The sequence below is a fragment of the Triturus cristatus genome, chromosome 4_1 (genome assembly GCF_964204655.1).
Source record: "Triturus cristatus chromosome 4_1, aTriCri1.1, whole genome shotgun sequence".
NCBI classification, from domain to species: Eukaryota; Metazoa; Chordata; class Amphibia; order Caudata; family Salamandridae; genus Triturus; species Triturus cristatus.
Genome location: NC_140585.1, coordinates 977,838,094 through 977,854,661, shown reverse-complemented (window position 1 = coordinate 977,854,661; position 16,568 = coordinate 977,838,094). Strand labels below are relative to the sequence as shown.

The 16,568-nt window shown below is 38.8% G+C and overlaps 1 protein-coding gene across 4 annotated transcripts in view; it reads right to left on the bottom strand.

The window, feature by feature from the left end:
- Nucleotides 1–3,734: 3,734 nt before the first annotated feature.
- Nucleotides 3,735–16,568, bottom strand: part of CPSF6 (cleavage and polyadenylation specific factor 6) — a 389,871-nt gene continuing 377,037 nt past the window's right edge. For all 4 annotated transcript variants that reach the window (XM_085653879.1, XM_085653881.1, XM_085653878.1 and 1 more), the window contains one exon: nt 3,735–5,344. The gene's annotated coding sequence lies outside the window, so the exon portion shown is untranslated. The remainder of the gene's footprint in view (nt 5,345–16,568) is intronic.

The window sequence follows — 16,568 nt, the reverse complement described above, 5'->3', positions numbered from 1 at the left end:
TTTCTGTGTCACAGTCGTTCCATTCTTCCTCGAAAGTCCCCGAGGCTTCCTCCTCTTCTGGAGCATCGAGCTCCTCTTCGACATTCTCTTCGTGCGGTTTGGGGGTTGCCAGAGCTTCGGGGATCTCTTCCTCTTCTTTGGTGTAACCGGTGGGCTTTGCGGGGAATCGCAATTCCTAGGGTGTCTAACTCCTTCTTCCGTTAAAGGAGTGCCGCCATTTCTGCTTCCAGGCGTCTATTTTTCTCCACCTCGAGGGCCCCTTCAGCATCTGAGGCTGGGGTGGGATACTCTTCTTGGATGTGGTCTTTTCCTTTTGGGCCTCTCATTTGGCGCTTGCCTTGGTTGATTTGGACGATCTTCCCTCGTCGGTATCCCTGGGGTGGGATCCGTGGGGTTCTTTTGGTCGTGGCTGACCCTCTGTCGTAATTTTCTTCGACGCCTGGGCTGCGTTTTGTGCCTTCTTTTCGTGGCACTTTGTTTCCGATGGTTGAGGGTTTCTTACATTGTCGTCTTCTCGGTGTCCTTTGTCGTTTTCTTTGTGGTACGCCTCTTCTCGGTGTTCCATTCGAGTATCTTGAAGTCTGACCCCTGTGTGTCAATTCTTTGGGTACTCCCTGGTCATCTTCATCACTTGAGAGGCCTAAGTCCCTCAGCGATGGTTGTTTTTGGCTTTGGAGCATGGCTGTGTAATGGTCCTCCCTCTGCTTTCGGTATACCTTGAGTGTCTTCGCAACTAAGACCTCGCAGTCCTTATCCTTGTGATCCCTCGGCAGGCAGAGGTTACAGACGTCGGGTGGATCGCGCTGTGCAAACTTGCGGTAGCACTTTGGGCAGAATTTAAAAGGGGTATTTTCCATGGCCCCTACCTCGCCCTCTGTTGATCCATGTTCGGCGTTGCTCCACTGGGGTCCCCCGACGGAAAGGTATCCAGAGTGCATTCTTCTTCTCCGGTGTCTTTGTAGTCGATGATCGATGGTATTTTCAATCAAATTCTTTTAGGGATCTCGTCCAAATCTTCAGTGTCTCCCTACGCTTCCAGACCCAACGGTAGGAAAAGAATCTAAAGATGGCTACCACGCACAGGAATTTCCAGGGCACCATCTGACGCCACACAAGGGATGGGCCTAGCACCAAATGGTGGTCACCGACGCCCAAAGCAACGTAAAAAAACAACAAAAACAGACTATTCCGGAACCAACCACTAGATAGTGAAATAATGCACAGTATGTGAATACAGAAAAGGAATCGTGCTGCAAAACACCAGTTGGCAGCACATCCGCTAAAACCCAAGCCATCCAAACGTGTTTCTTGAATTAATACTATATCAACAGCATGTTTGCTAAGGTATACTTACACTAGCCTGGCTTTTCTATGATTATTAACGCCTCTTACATTCTATCTTGTTAGTTTTATTTTATATATCAGCGGAGTATCACAGGCATTCGTTGGCCACAAGGGGGAAGCTCTACCTCGCTCTGAACCCACATGCCAAAGGGATTTGTGTCTCATGTAAAGACTACTGTGAAAATATCAAGCCCAACTTCACTGTCCCCTAAGAAACAACAATACTGTAGCAACATTATCTAACAAGAAAAGCGCTACAACACTTACAGTTGCTAATTTCCATTTTGGGGTGGCCAGAGCTGCAATATTAGATACTAGCACCCAGCACTATTACCCTGAAAAAGAATAGGAGGAGTAACAATCATTGGGAGTAGTCTTAGATTTGTCCCTCAGGCATTCACCCCAATGCAGCAGCATGCCCCAAGCTAGTTGAACTTGTATGTAGGTGCTAATGGAGTAGACGTTTGCGGGAGTGGGTGGGGGGGGGGGTGGGGGGGTTGGGAGTACAGGTGACACTGGATGTTGAACATCAATGAGATGCAGTAAACGGACCATTTGTCATCGCTGAAATGACTTGATGGGAGTTTTAGTCGAGTTTCCCCCTTTAACCCTGCTTGGTCGTGATACTTTTTTGTTCCATAAAGGAGTTCCCCTCCTCTGGGGACACAAACACATAGGGCTTGCCTTTTAGTGTAAACTGGTGGGATTAAATTTCCTGCAGGTTTCTTGCACTGGTTGGGTAATATCCAGGAAAAAGAAAATGAAGGACCTCCTATTGTATTATGCTTCTGTCTCTTGTTATCTGTAGTATTTTATCTCAGTCCCTGTAATTGAGCAGCTTTACGAATATTGGGTGAGGCAGTGTGCCAGGGACTGGTATAGGTGCCAGTGAGCGACGTGCTCTTTCTATTAAGAAAACAGACACATTTTCAAGGAAAAAGATGTCCAGCTGCATATTTCCATTTAGCCTTCCACTTGCTTCATATTGGTGGATTCGGATATTCCCAAAAGACGCTTATACTACGCCAATCAAGCTGAAGATGGTACACAGTGATATGCACTGATTAGGTCTATATAGACCAGAGATTAGTGAAATCAACAAGTCAGGGTATTAACTCAAAGTCAGAAAACAAAGCCTGAGAGAGAAGCAATTCATTTGGAATCATCAGTTGTTTTTGTACTGGTGTTCAAATTGAATACAAAATGTGTTTACCAATAAATAGGTTGTATAGTAAAAAGCTATTTTGTTACTGCTGTTAAGTGGTTTTCCCAATATTTCAGATTTAACTGTCAATTAGGATATCGATTAAACCAAGCGTAAGTGATGAAAATTAGTGTTGAACTATAAAAGGGATGTGGAGACATGCATGAAATACCGGGGTTAAATGTACATAAAGACTGCCTGCACATATGCCTATCACTGAACTAAATTTATGGCTATGTATTTTCCCTTACTATTTAAATTTTTCTCAGCGTGTTTTCACAAGTAAATTTAGGCAATTCATCCGCCATAAAATAAACTAGGAATACCAATTATTGACACTGAAATAAAAATAAAAAGTACAGGATCAATGGATTTTAATGATCTGGTTGGTAGTATCAATATTTCTAGCTGTGAATCATTTTGATTGCACCAGCAAAGTGCTCGTGCTAAAGTAATATACTGTGCTACTTCAAGCAAAGGTAATCCTGAAATTTACCAAGCCACACTTTCCAAAATGCCATTGCATTTACCATACGTCCTAAGTAGGACTCGCAATACAAACCAAACAATTGTTGTATGCAACATATAAGCATATTAAACCTTCTACTAAACCTGTATCTAGGATAAGACCAATTATGATCGCAAACAATTTTGGAAATAAGAGCATTTTGTTAGGCATCTCTTCATAAAGTGGTCAGTAAAATCTCCATTTCACCATGTGTTCCGCCTGAGTAACACAGTAGAGAGGAAAAAAATGCAAACATGCCTTCAGCTGCAATAAAATTACTATTCCCAAAAACAGAATACGTTAAACAATGAATTAAATCGCACGGTTTGACATTAATAAGACCGGACTCTAAAGACTGAAATACATTATTTGATATCTGTCCCAAGATTATTCTTCATGTGCAGTTTAAAGTATATATCAAATGGCACACCAGGGAAATTTCCTAAACGTCATGATGTAAACTGGATGACACTAGATTAGAAACCAAAGAGGCAGTTGGTCCATACTCAGAAAATACTAAGGCTCTAAACATGTAGTAAACAACATTGAGACAAGAAAAAGGTACATTAACTACTTTGTTATAAGCTAAATATTAGCATTCAAAAGGTTATATTACTTACCTCAACTTATACTTGCATGTTTAAATAATTTAAAAATAATTTGCAGGATGGGTAAACGTTTCTTCCCATGTAATATCAAGGATTTCAAACCTTTATTCTTTTTGAGTAAAGACCCTATAAGCACATGTACTTTTTCAAGTACCCATGTTGGTATGACAATGCAAATTAATCATTTGTTCGATAAAATGGCATTACTTTACAAAATAATAAAATTCAACATTTCACAGTAACAAGAATATAAAATTAAGTTTATGACAGCATAACAAACACTAATATTTCCATTCATAAAACCAATCATTCAATTTTCGAAAAAGTTGTTAGCACAGGGGTATATCCAATGTTAACAGCCACCTCTAGACCACCTTAAATGGTGACCAATACAAAAACAAACTCTTGCAGTACCTTGCAAACTATGTACAATTTACACTGGGATTCAATTAAGGTTTTATGTGTCTGAGCCTTATGAGGTTTTGAAAAAAATTGAAACCAAATTAAGAATGAAAATCCATGTGCAGCAGGAAACCTTGTCAAATAATGTTATGTAGATATCCACGGTTAGATAGAAAGTAGTTAAATGTATCTTGCTTTATACATGCAGTTCATTTGCTAAAAAATAATTAAACTCAATTCACTTTACAAAGTATTGGTTTCAAAGATAGTTTGCAAAACCTCAAGACACATTAGTTAAAACTAAATGTGCATCATAGAATTCAGGGATCCTACTCAATCTGCATTAAATGCACATATAGAAATGTACCTCTACCAGTTACATCCATTCAGGAAACATGGCTAAGGCGTTAAATATTTCCATGAATGTACAACTGTAAATGGGAGCACAGACTAAAATCACAAAATTGTTACAATGTCAATTTTAAGAATGAAAGCAATATTGACCATACAAGGGCAGCTGCACGTGTGTAAAAATACATGTTTATGCTTGTCTGATAACCACTCTCCTCCATAAAGAAATTTACAAATATTATTGGAATGAGATGCAACCAGCATAGTTTACAGTTTTACATACCATACACAATCAGCTACAAAAATAATATCAGTGCGTGGCATACTCCATATCAAATAAGCATTTAGAACACTGTTTATTCACCAGGACTATGCAATGCATATGATAAACCAATATAAATCTACTGCAGGTCTGGGCCGTTAGCAGTTATTTTGTTAAAAAAAGAAAAAAAAAAAAATGAATGTACGGTCCCTGAGGTATGTATACATCAAATAATTTTAACAGATTTACACAGCGGCCGCATTAAACAGTTTATTACAACACTACATCTATTGTAATCAAAGTGGAACCATTTACAGACATTATCAGAACATGAACGTTTTAACAACAAACTACTATAAAAACAAGGAGTTACTTGACTTCCAATTGCTTGGAGATTATTTCAAATGTAGTTTAACCAGTAATAACGTTGCAAAAGCTATAACTTGAAAATCACAAGTTTCTTTCAAATAAAACAGTTAAGCAACATAAAAATTAAAGTAGAGCTACTGGTTACCATATTTGCAGATTTGCTTTATTCACATCTATTTCTGTTCATGTTATCCATGAATTCTTAGAAGTTCAGTTCAATCACATGAAGCAAACTGCTTGCCAAGTGTGTTTCTCCGTGAAGTGTCTCCTGCGATGTGTTCCTCCTCTTCCTTCAACTGTAAGGTGTCAAAATTTATGATGTAGATTTTGCTACGCCCCATAACAATAACATTTGGCTTAACTATACATAAAATAAATCTATCACTTTCAGAAAATGGTCAAATTAAATCACAGAATCGGAATCTACTATGCACTGCAAAATGGCTCAAAGCAAATGCACATTAAGCAAATATATTGATGCATGAAATCAACTTTTTATTTAACCATTTTATTCAGTGAGAAATAATTTCCGATTTTGTGATGGTGATGTTTCACTTCAGAAAAGCCCACCCTTTAAAAAGAAAAAAAAGTCCAAATAATGAGACTAACATGCTAACGTGTACTTACAGACACAGGCTATTAATAAAATACAATGTTTAAATTTGCTTCCAGTAAGAGTTACAAAATAGCTAATTTAAATGTATGTTTAAAAGGCATGACAGCAGTAAACTACAAGCCATAAACCAATGTAATAACCCATGTGGAAGGACGGTGACAGGCAAATTATTTACACTTTTGTGTTCTGTATGCAGAACATACATGAAGACATTTGAATACGAAGGAGACAAAATGCCACATCAATAATATGCCCTTACAAAAGTCAAGTTAGACTAATTTAACATGTACATTTCCATTTATTTCATGCACCACCTGCTGGGTTTTTGTCGACTGAAAAATCATTGTACTTATGTGGTTAAAAAAAAAAAAAGAAAAAACAGGCTGAAAATATATTTTAAAAAACATTAACTCGATCATTTCATAACAAATACGAAGCTACTCTTTCAGGATATGCTATGTACACAACTGATAGCGAAGCAATCTCCGAGGGGGCACATGAAGCAGGGAATATGTTCACCATAATAATGAAAATAAAACTGCACTGTGCCAGTGCAAGACTTGGTCAATAGTCAGCATTCAGGAATGGATGCAAGCTTTAACACTGTGTGAATATGAGGGTTATCTAAAATGATAAACCGCAACACAATAACAAATGATTTCAAGCAAAGAATCAAATGTATTTAAGAGTGCAATGCAGTAACTAGCTGGATTTCAACTAGACACTACTGGTTAATGGCCCGAGTCTAGAAATGCAGAGCAATTCGTACCAGTTACTTATCGTTGTGACTCTCGCACTTCCTGGCTTACAGTAACCTCTCCTCCAAACCTGTATTATAAAACTCCCAGGAGGCATGAGCACTTTTGCACAGCTCTAAGTAATCCTTCAAAAGAGGAGCCACGTGGAATACAAAGTTCGATCTATGACCATGTCTTCCATCTGTCCAATCTTAGACTCCAGTTAATTTTCGCACTGTTCACACCCACTTCAGATACATGAAAGCATAGCAGTGAGGCAGTCTGTCCATTTCCGAAAGGTTTGGCAGCAGTGCTAGTAGTTCTAGTGTTGTGGTGAGCATCATTCCAGCCTAAATCTGCAGACTCACAGTAGGAGCCCAAAGAATAAAATATATTTTAGCCAGGGGGTTCGAAGGAATGGTGGAATTGCAGGGAAATCATCACAAACGTAATTGCTACATGACTAGACAAAAGGTTTCTGATCTGATAAAACTGAGTATTCAATTTAGAGGTGTTTGGTGAAGCATCCCTTTAGCATTCGCTGAAGGTTTTGAGGCAGACCTAAAAGAAAAACCTAGTGTTATGTAAAAATAAAAGTGAATTTGCAGTACTAAAGGAAAGAGATGTCTTAGCTCACGTGAGAGCAATACAAAAATGGCAATGTCAACAGTTTAATGTCATCGATCTCATGGGTTCAAATGCTTTAATGCGGTAACAAAACTGAATATTGAATTCCTGGACTATACGATCCCTCAAACTATCTACTAAATTTCAGTTTAACAGTTTAAGATAAAAAGTGCATTTCTGAATTTCCATGGATAGCTAGCAGAAACAGTTAAGACTCCTCCTACACATTACACTAGACCCATGCAAGACTAGACTAAAAAGCAGTAACATTGCCCAAGGTACACAAAGTGAAGAAAAATATGTTTCAGGAGGGCTGGGTGGTAAACACCTAGCAATTTGGGTCTATGCTGCCAAGGAGACAAAATATGTTCTCCTGTCAAGGGATTTGATGTGGCCTAACATGTGCAAGGTCTAATGTAAGGTTGCAAGACCAAGCTCAGTGTTGGGATGTATAGGCATCTAGAGTCGGCACGCCCTCCTCCCATCACCTCCTCAAACCTTCAGAAAGCAAAGCACTGGCTCCAGGTTTACATCTATGGAATGCCTAATCACAAATGATAACCTGTACGGGGCACTTTGAGAAGTTAACATCGATGTTGCTTCGGACCGCTGAAATACTGCAAATAATAAGTTTCACAGGACACAAAACTAGCCAAATACCGATGCAATTGTCCTTTAAAAACTCAAGCTGAGAGGCTCAATTTCAGAGTAATGAAATTCGCAGAAAGTACATTCCTTATAGCCAGAAGCCCGGAATTAAAAGAGAAATTCAGAGGGCAGGAGAAATCTGGTTACCTACAGGAGTAATGAACACAGAGGTGCGTGTGGGGAAGGAGATGATGCGCTCACTGTGCTTAACATATCAGATACACAAAACAGAGATAAATGACTGGAGCCATGTTGCAAGGAGAGGCAGAAAGCATTTAGTGGCATACACTAACAGCATTTAACTGTGATAAACAGCTGTGCAAAAGTGCTCTACGTATAAGTAGGGAGGTGGTGGTCTTGGTATCAACCGTTTTTGATCACACATGAATCACAAATTTGTATAGTAATTCCTGTGTGATTTAAAAAAAAAAAAAAAAAAATTTTTTTTAAAGGCATTTGTTCCGTCTCCTCCGACTGATATCTATGTAAACTTGCCTGCTCAAGAAATGAAGCCTTGGCAAACACATGGTTTGTTGGATAAGTAAACAGGCAAATTAAAAAAAATCATAGCTTAACAATCATGAATTTGGCATGCAGCAAATAGTATTTAGTGGGAACAAGGATTCAATTACATTTGCTTTGAATTAACTTTTCAAACCAATTTAATAGAGAACTGAAAAAATATACGTTATGAACATGAAGTCTTATAAACAAAGGAACACTTGATTACATGGTTTATTTCCATGATAAAATGATGTGTGGTGATGTTCGAGGCCAAGTTAGTGGTGCCCCCGACATATCCACCACAACAAATAGTATCCAGACAAGGAACAATGGATCTGTAAATTGCTCTGATGATTTTGGTCTCACAGTAAGGTAAAATGGTGAGGGAGAATACCATAATACTTGTAATAACTGACACTCAACCGAAGCCAGTCTGTTAAAGATATTGTACTGCAGTGCCTGCAAGTGTCTCAAAACCGTGACAACATCTAGGAGGCACATCAATATCCAAAAATAGCATACCAAAACTTTAAAGTAGTCACAGACCAGAAAATTACACAATAAAAATGTAAAAAAACAGCAAACGAAAACAAGTTAATTTTATTTTCCTTCCAGATATTCAATAGAAATGACCCAACATTTCAGTGCATATGGATTATTGGAACAAACAATTTGAAACATGACCTGTGTGTTGAACATGTTGATCACATAGTTGAAATTATTTATGAAAACACCTGTTGAACTATTTCATTGAATTGGCATCTGTTTTACACAAAATCGAAAATTCCAAAATAAAATTAAAAGGCAACTAACTGATAAAGGCTGTGAAGAGATCTTTGTAAGGGTGTAGAAATACAGCAGTTCAACAGAATCGTTGCACTTTGTCCTCTTTTATCCTCTTATTAACGACTGTATCAAATGCATTTGATTACAATAATAATGTAGGCTAACAGGAATATCTATGCTCATCAAGTAATAAAATATTAACGCTTAATCAGGGTATTTTTAAATCACTGAGGAAATCAATACTAGAGGGGGGAAAGTGCATTTAAAAAGTCATGAAATTCCAGAGTGATTCATCACATCTAGATTGAGTCTGGAAACGGGGATACATGTGCTTCCCCTGGACATAAGTGGTGTTTTCCTGTAACAACCCATCCCCTCAAATCACACCTACAAATCATACCATGATATTCTTTGTTAACCTACTGGCATTTAGAATCAGATCAATGTCACTCAAATGTTAAACTAACCTCTAAACTGCAGCACAATAAAGTTCATACACGTTTATACATACCTAAACATTTATGTAGTATCGACCTGAGACATGGAAAAATTGTAGCATGGGCTATGTAGCATATCAATACTTTAACAGGGAAGACCACTGAATTATTTTGACAGGAAAACATTCCTAGCTTGGGAATACAATCAAACACAAACTGTTACGTATATATTGGTCTCAATACATTAGAGCAACTTTACTAACGAAATATGTGGTTGAGCTGTAACCTACCAACTGAAAATTGGTGACAATACAAAGAGCTAGCTACATAAAAGAAGAAAGGGTTGCAGATGACAGTAAGTGCAAACAATCACAGTTTGTTGCTATAAGAATATGAAGTAATGAGTAACAAGGAATCAAAATCACAGTTGGATCCTACAGCAAAAAAAGTAAGCAGCTGTGTAATGGGGGGGGAGGGGGTTGAACTAAATTCAAAGTTGTTTTCCTAAAGAAAGTAAACACAAGCAGACCTAAAGCACCAGGAAGCCTATAAAACATAACTGGCAAACCTTCAACAGAAAAACGGACAGCAATTATTTCCATACACTTGGATATCAAGCCCATTACTAGCATCATTTGTATGGGATTAGCTCAGACTAAAAGTTGGTACAAGAACACTGCAATTAAATGATGGCCAAGTGAACATAACTCTATACATTACATTTAGTTCTCCATTATCAGTGGGAGCTTAAAGGACAGTACCTAAGGCTGATAGAAGCAGCAATGCTTGCTGCAACTGTCCTTATCTATCCACATTTCATGGTGCAGGTGTTTATCTTGGGCGCTAGTACCCTGAATTGTCTAACAACTGCAATCAGTGTAACTTGTTGTGTACTTTCAATTCATTGTAGCCAAAAGTAATTCTGTGGAGGCGGGCATTAGGATTGCTGGCAAATATTCTTAGCTGCTCCAGACTAGGTACCTGTGGCTCGGCCACATCACTTCTGCTAGTTATTTGACAAAAGGGACAGAAGCCAGGAACAAGAACTGTATCAGTTTTGCTGTTAAATGCACCCGAATTAAGTGCTTTTATCCTAGTTACTGCCTTCCCTTCACAATCAAAACACACATACTATACTATTACATGTACAACACCTCATGTCTGATATGTGCCAGCTGCAACACACACTTTCATAATTTCAAGTGCTCAGCTTATTATTATAAGTAAACTAAATTACACAATTATGCCTTAGTAAACCGAAAATATCCAGCATTGGGAGGGACAAACCTAAACATGACACACAAATCAAACAGTGAGGACCACATACATTCACCAGCCACAAGAAACCTAGCAAGACTCTCAGACATCATACACCTGTGATGGGAGGGGAGGGGAAGACACCCTTTCAAAGAGGAGATTTGGCAGTAAAGACTAGAAAGTAGAAGGATTAGACTAATACGGGGGAATGCAACACTTTACTAGGAAATGGAGGAAAAAGATTATGCAATAGTGCAATTCTGCTGGGACAATATCATGCAATAGTAAGTGAACAGACCAGAGATAGTTCCCTGAAACTTTTTGGGAAAAGAAATGCACTAGTATGGAAGAGAAGCAGACCATGAGAAGAAAAGGTATTGTGCTTTAAGGAGGGAAGATACTAACAACATTTTTATTCAGCGCATTTCTATGACAAAATGTTTAGTTAATATGTAGCAGCATGCGCACCATGAAAAAATATTTTAAAGTCTTCAGATAAATTGCTCACTGGATGCTTTTACACATAAGAAATGACCAACTATGCCTTCAGGATTCCTGAACTTGTGTTGAAACACACATAAGATACATTTTCTATTGCGTGTGAATACAAACCATACTAAGGGCTACAAAATAGGGCATATTATGAAGAAGACAGAGCAGCAGGCAGACTTTGCTGTTTTTCGCAAGTCAACCACGTCCTCTTAGTGCATGCACGTAGATGAAGTGACTAATCTTAAGACAAAAGAGCCCAGTCAAAGAACAGAATACTGAAAAGGATTGACAAACTGATCCAGTAGGCCAGAGACACAGCTACAGAGTTAGACCACTACAAAAATCAAAAGAAACCTTGGACAAAAAGGCGATCTGCAGGGAACAGTGGCTGACAAAGGACAAACTACAGAGCGAAAAAGACGGGCTGAGGCAGGCAAAACAATGAATGGTAGACAGACAGCCTAAAGAGAAAGCTAGTTAGCCATATGCTGATATTGCGTGACATAATTTGAGATATTTCAGGGAAATACTCATACAAAGACTGCCACAAAGGTAGGGTGACAACCATCAAAGCCTTGCTGAGCTATAGCACACCAACAAAGAAGGTGAAGGGTGTCCTAACTCAGTTTACAGCATTAAAGAGAGGAATACAAATATCATTTGAAGAACGGCTAACAAGGTGAACAGAGTACATTTCTGCAACAATCCTCAAATTAAATGAACCGACCACTCTCAAGAAATATGACTGTTCTACATCAGAAAGACGAGAGGTTTGGGTTAATATCTTGAAAATCCTGTTCTCCACTTTCAGCAAAAAATGTAACAGCTCGAGCTAGTTTCACACTGAAGCACTGCTCTCACTCAGCAACAAGATGGAAGAATATGTTTAAGTTCTAATTCAAGTTATATTTGCATAAAATCTTGCATTTGCAAGAAACTATGTACCAAGAAAGAGATAGACTCAAAGATTAGAAGCAAGAAGAGTTGAAGAATCCTGATGGGGATGAACCAAAAGCTGCAATGTAGCCTTCTAGCAGAAAATGTAGTCCCTAACATTATGGACCTGAAACCTCCCTATTACAGTGGAGTTCAGTAAGAGCACATTAGGTCAAAAAGGCACACTGCTCTTTTAAGTCGCCAGCTCTCAACTCCTAGCATGCTTTGTACTGAGAGTTTGCCTCTCAGCCTCAGTGTTTCTTTCAAAGGCTTAGCATGAAGGAGAACTCAATCTTCATAGATACAGAGACTTGCAGGGAGGAGGAAAAGTTCTTGATAACTTCAGTGAGGATTCCTACAATGCAGAAGCAGGATTAAAGTAAGTAACTTTTTTCCGAATAGTAGGATCCTCACGATAGCCACAAATGTAGAACAGATTAGAAAGCTTATTCTTCAAAGCAAATGTCAGTACATTCAAACAGATTTAACTAGTACAATTATAGTACTACAAAAACAGAGTCAATCAAATAGTCATTTAAAACTGCTTCCCTACTATGTCAGCCCTAGTGCTTTCATCTAAACAATAGTGATTAGTGAACATATTGATTGATTTCCATATGGATAGATTATATAATGGGACATTTCTCAACCAAGCATCAGAGGCTGCTTTCCCCGTTGTGTAATAAGCTCTTGGCTTAGGATTGTATGCTTGCTGAAGACAAATAACACACAGGCTTACTGATAACAAATAATAAAGGGCACTATCAATGGTTTGTTTTGTAGATGGCATTCCAGTACGAAGGGGTCCACAATTGGATAGTATCCCTTGCTGGGGCTCTTTTGGGTACCAAAGCATATCTTGACATATACCTTCTCCTCTTTGAGGAGGAGGAACCTGTTGCCGTTCTGGTTTTTGTAGAAGAACTGAAATCTTTCTGAATGCATGCAGTTGATTTTTTGGCAGAATTGTGAGAGGAGTTTTGAATTGCATGCCATATCTGTGTTCAATGATTTGCAAAACTCATCTGTCCGATGTTCTTTGGATCCATCCTTACATATTTTAACACACTCCCTCCCACCGGAATGGCAAAGAGAGATGAGGAACTGTTGTCCCCATTGTTTGAGTGGGTTCTTAATTTGCTGGATGACATGGAACGTTGCTGTTATACCGTCCTTTTCCTCTAGCAGGATATCTTTGATATGGTGTTTAAAGTTACCGCTGTAGAAGCTGTGCCGTTACGCCCACTGAATATTTTGAACTCTGCATTTCTTGGTACCTATAGTGACAAGAATGTTATTGGGATCCGTAATATGGTTTTCATTCCTCCAAGCCCACTACTTTTTATGCCTTTGCTTCTTCATACTTTCCATTTCCTCATCGGTATATGAGCCAAAGAGAACAGATACAGAATAAGCAAAGTCAGATAGATGTCATGGCAATTTTTAGTGGCTGCTAGAGCTGCAGTCAATAGCCGCGCAGATCAACTGATACAACACGAGCTGGCTCTCTTGTATGCCTTATGCTCAGTGGCGGTGTCCTTGCCGACAATGATAGGGTTATCAGCAATGATGGTCTGGACTTTGATGTCTACACTACCAGCAAGTGTTTCTTTACGGTCGAAGATTAATCTCTAGTGAGTGAGCATATTGAAGAAGAGACTTCTCTCCACGTCAACAGGTGACCACCAGGATTGGTGATGACTATGTCTCTTCTTTCTGGATTTTGCTTCTTTTGCATCCTTTCTAGGAGAACACAAAAGAACAGGAGATGAAGTCCCCTATCTGCCTTGCAGCTATTTCCTTCCTGTTGGGCTTTAAGGTCTTCTAACTGCCCTCTAAGGCAAATCCCTTCTCTGTACTCACGCACTTATTTAGTTTTCTCAGAACATGCAACTGGACACTGAATGAGTAGAAGATGGACAGATCACACACACAGAATGTGGGTCTGTGGCAGTCTTCTACCTCCCACAGAAAGGAGACTTGACGAATAGTCAAGGCATTTGAATAAGCCAGAAGTATGCGTCTCCGCAAGCTGGTGGCAATTATCCTACATTTAAGACCTATCAGTGAGGATACTAAGATGCACACACTTACAGAACGGACCAAATACTATATGGTAAAAACTAACTAATGCCAACAGGTTGTAGAACAGCCAGATATTAAGCTGGTTAAAGGCAAGTGTCTGTTAATTTGCCACAACCTCCCAGTTGCAGAATCCTCAGAGAGACAAACTTAATAGCTGGCATACAATCAGAAATACTGCTGGTTGACAGCTCATCCCATCTAAAGATGTTCAAGCTGTGGCCAGTGATGATCTTAGCATTCAAATGGTGAATTTAGAGGTAAGCATCACTACTAGGACAAGTGGGCACACAAATGGACAAGTAGGGTGAAAGTAGACTACCGAGCATGCGTAAATTCCAAATAAACTTAATATAGACAGAACAGCCGCACTAAATTACTGGAAGAGACCAGCAATAACAGGGAATGTTTTCCAAAAAATGTTACACCTACTCGATTAATCAGTAAGATCAAAAGTCAAAGCTCCACTCCAGAGTCCAAAATTCAAATTTCCAATTTGAAGTTTAATATTCATCCATGGGTTAACAAGGAAGCCAGAGCCACGAGGATGACCGACAGATACATATACAGGTTATGCCACTCACAGCAGCCGCAGATGAAGTGGTGCATGTGAGAGTTGATGGAGAACTTTATAGTCTAAACACAAATGTTTACAACACGGATTCACGTAATTTTTCAGTTCCAAATGGCTGCCACTACTTTAAAAGATTCTGTGTCCAGAATAAGGTGGATAACTCGGATTTGTCCATCTCTGGTAACAGCACTTTGTCAAAAATAACAAATTAATGAAAAAGAAGAAGATAAATAGCAAGTAGACTACTGCACTACACTAAAGCAGGAAGTGTAGCAGTGTACCACTTGCACAGAATCAGACTTAAACATGCAGAGAAACACTTAAAAGCACGCAAACCGAGGCAACAGTAGGAACGTGGGAATAGCCATAGATATGAAGAGGTGCACAAACCCTGAAGGAAGCACCATGAAAGATCGAGAAACAAGCAAAACAAGAAATATAACCTAAGAGGACAAAAAGAAGACTAGAGATAAAAAAATATTTTTAAACCCTTAACACTTTTATTCTGAGATGCCCAAAGCACGGAGTATAAAACATTATCTAAAGAGTTTATCTCCCGCAAAAACGAGAACTTGCAGCTGCACAGGGGCATAATAAAAACTAAAAATCAGTGCACAGGAGCTTCATCATCAGTGTTTTATTTGAACCATAAAGTATCTAGAAATTTGCAAACCTTTCACAGGTACCTTGAAAGAGCTTACCATGTCTTCTGTGTCTAAAGCACACATGTATTTCACAACTGGATACTTAACTGGTGGTGGATGACCCTCATTACACCCAGAAACAGGGGGTAAAGTAACAGGCACAGACATTCAACTGTATAAGCGACACATCCAAAAGTCAACTCGCACAGCTCTGTTAACTCCCATTGCTGTCCCTTCTCTTTCACACCTGGGTACTACTGGTAGGAAGCAAAAACAATCCCAATTGATTTAGGAGAACTCTCAAACAGTGTGAGCTTTTCTTTTTGTATGCTGTGGAACCAATTTTAGGAGTAAGAAGATGTTAACATACTGTAGCCTTAAATAAATTCCTGCAGACTACTTGCACTAATTAAACATGGTTTCCAAACAAAGCATCATGTTACAGTACTGCGCGTGGAGAATGAAACAGACACCACTTTGTTCCTCATCACACACAGTTGGGAGTGTTGCCAGTGAGAAAAGTACTATTGCCTGGAAGCCCTGAATTTGCTGCTTAAGTAGTGAAGATTTAGGTTTTTCCCAGAACATTTGTGCTAGGGGAATTACAAGAAGCAAATAATATGGAAGGAGAATTCAAAAAATCCACACAAAAAACAAAAAATCTAAAAAAAAAATCACAAACATTATTCTTAGCTACGGAGTTGTTGATTTAATGACTGCAATTTCATTCATTTCACAATTCACAAGAAAAGACTGTCCCTTGCTTTGTTATGTTGACAGCTCCTGCACAACTTAAGTTGTGTTCTTGTAAGACAACAAGACTAATCCATGCTATTAGTCAGTCATTTCAAACTGTGTTCATTTCATAGACCCATGTAATTACCTCCTGGCCCTTCAACATGCATGATATTAATTTGCAACCCTTAACGTTTTCTAAATATCCAGCACTTTGATCTGCTATCTAAACTTACATCGACGGTTTGAATTTTCTTATGAACAAGGAACCTCAGCCCACTGTTTTCTATACCCCTGGCAGCAGTTATTCTGATTTGCCGGTCACTATTTGATGTGCCAGCGTGCTGTTTGCACTTAAAAACACGTTTACACACTACCCAAGAACTAACTTATATGCCGAAGAAGGGCCAGGAGGTCCTTGTATGTGGTCTCTGAAATGAACACT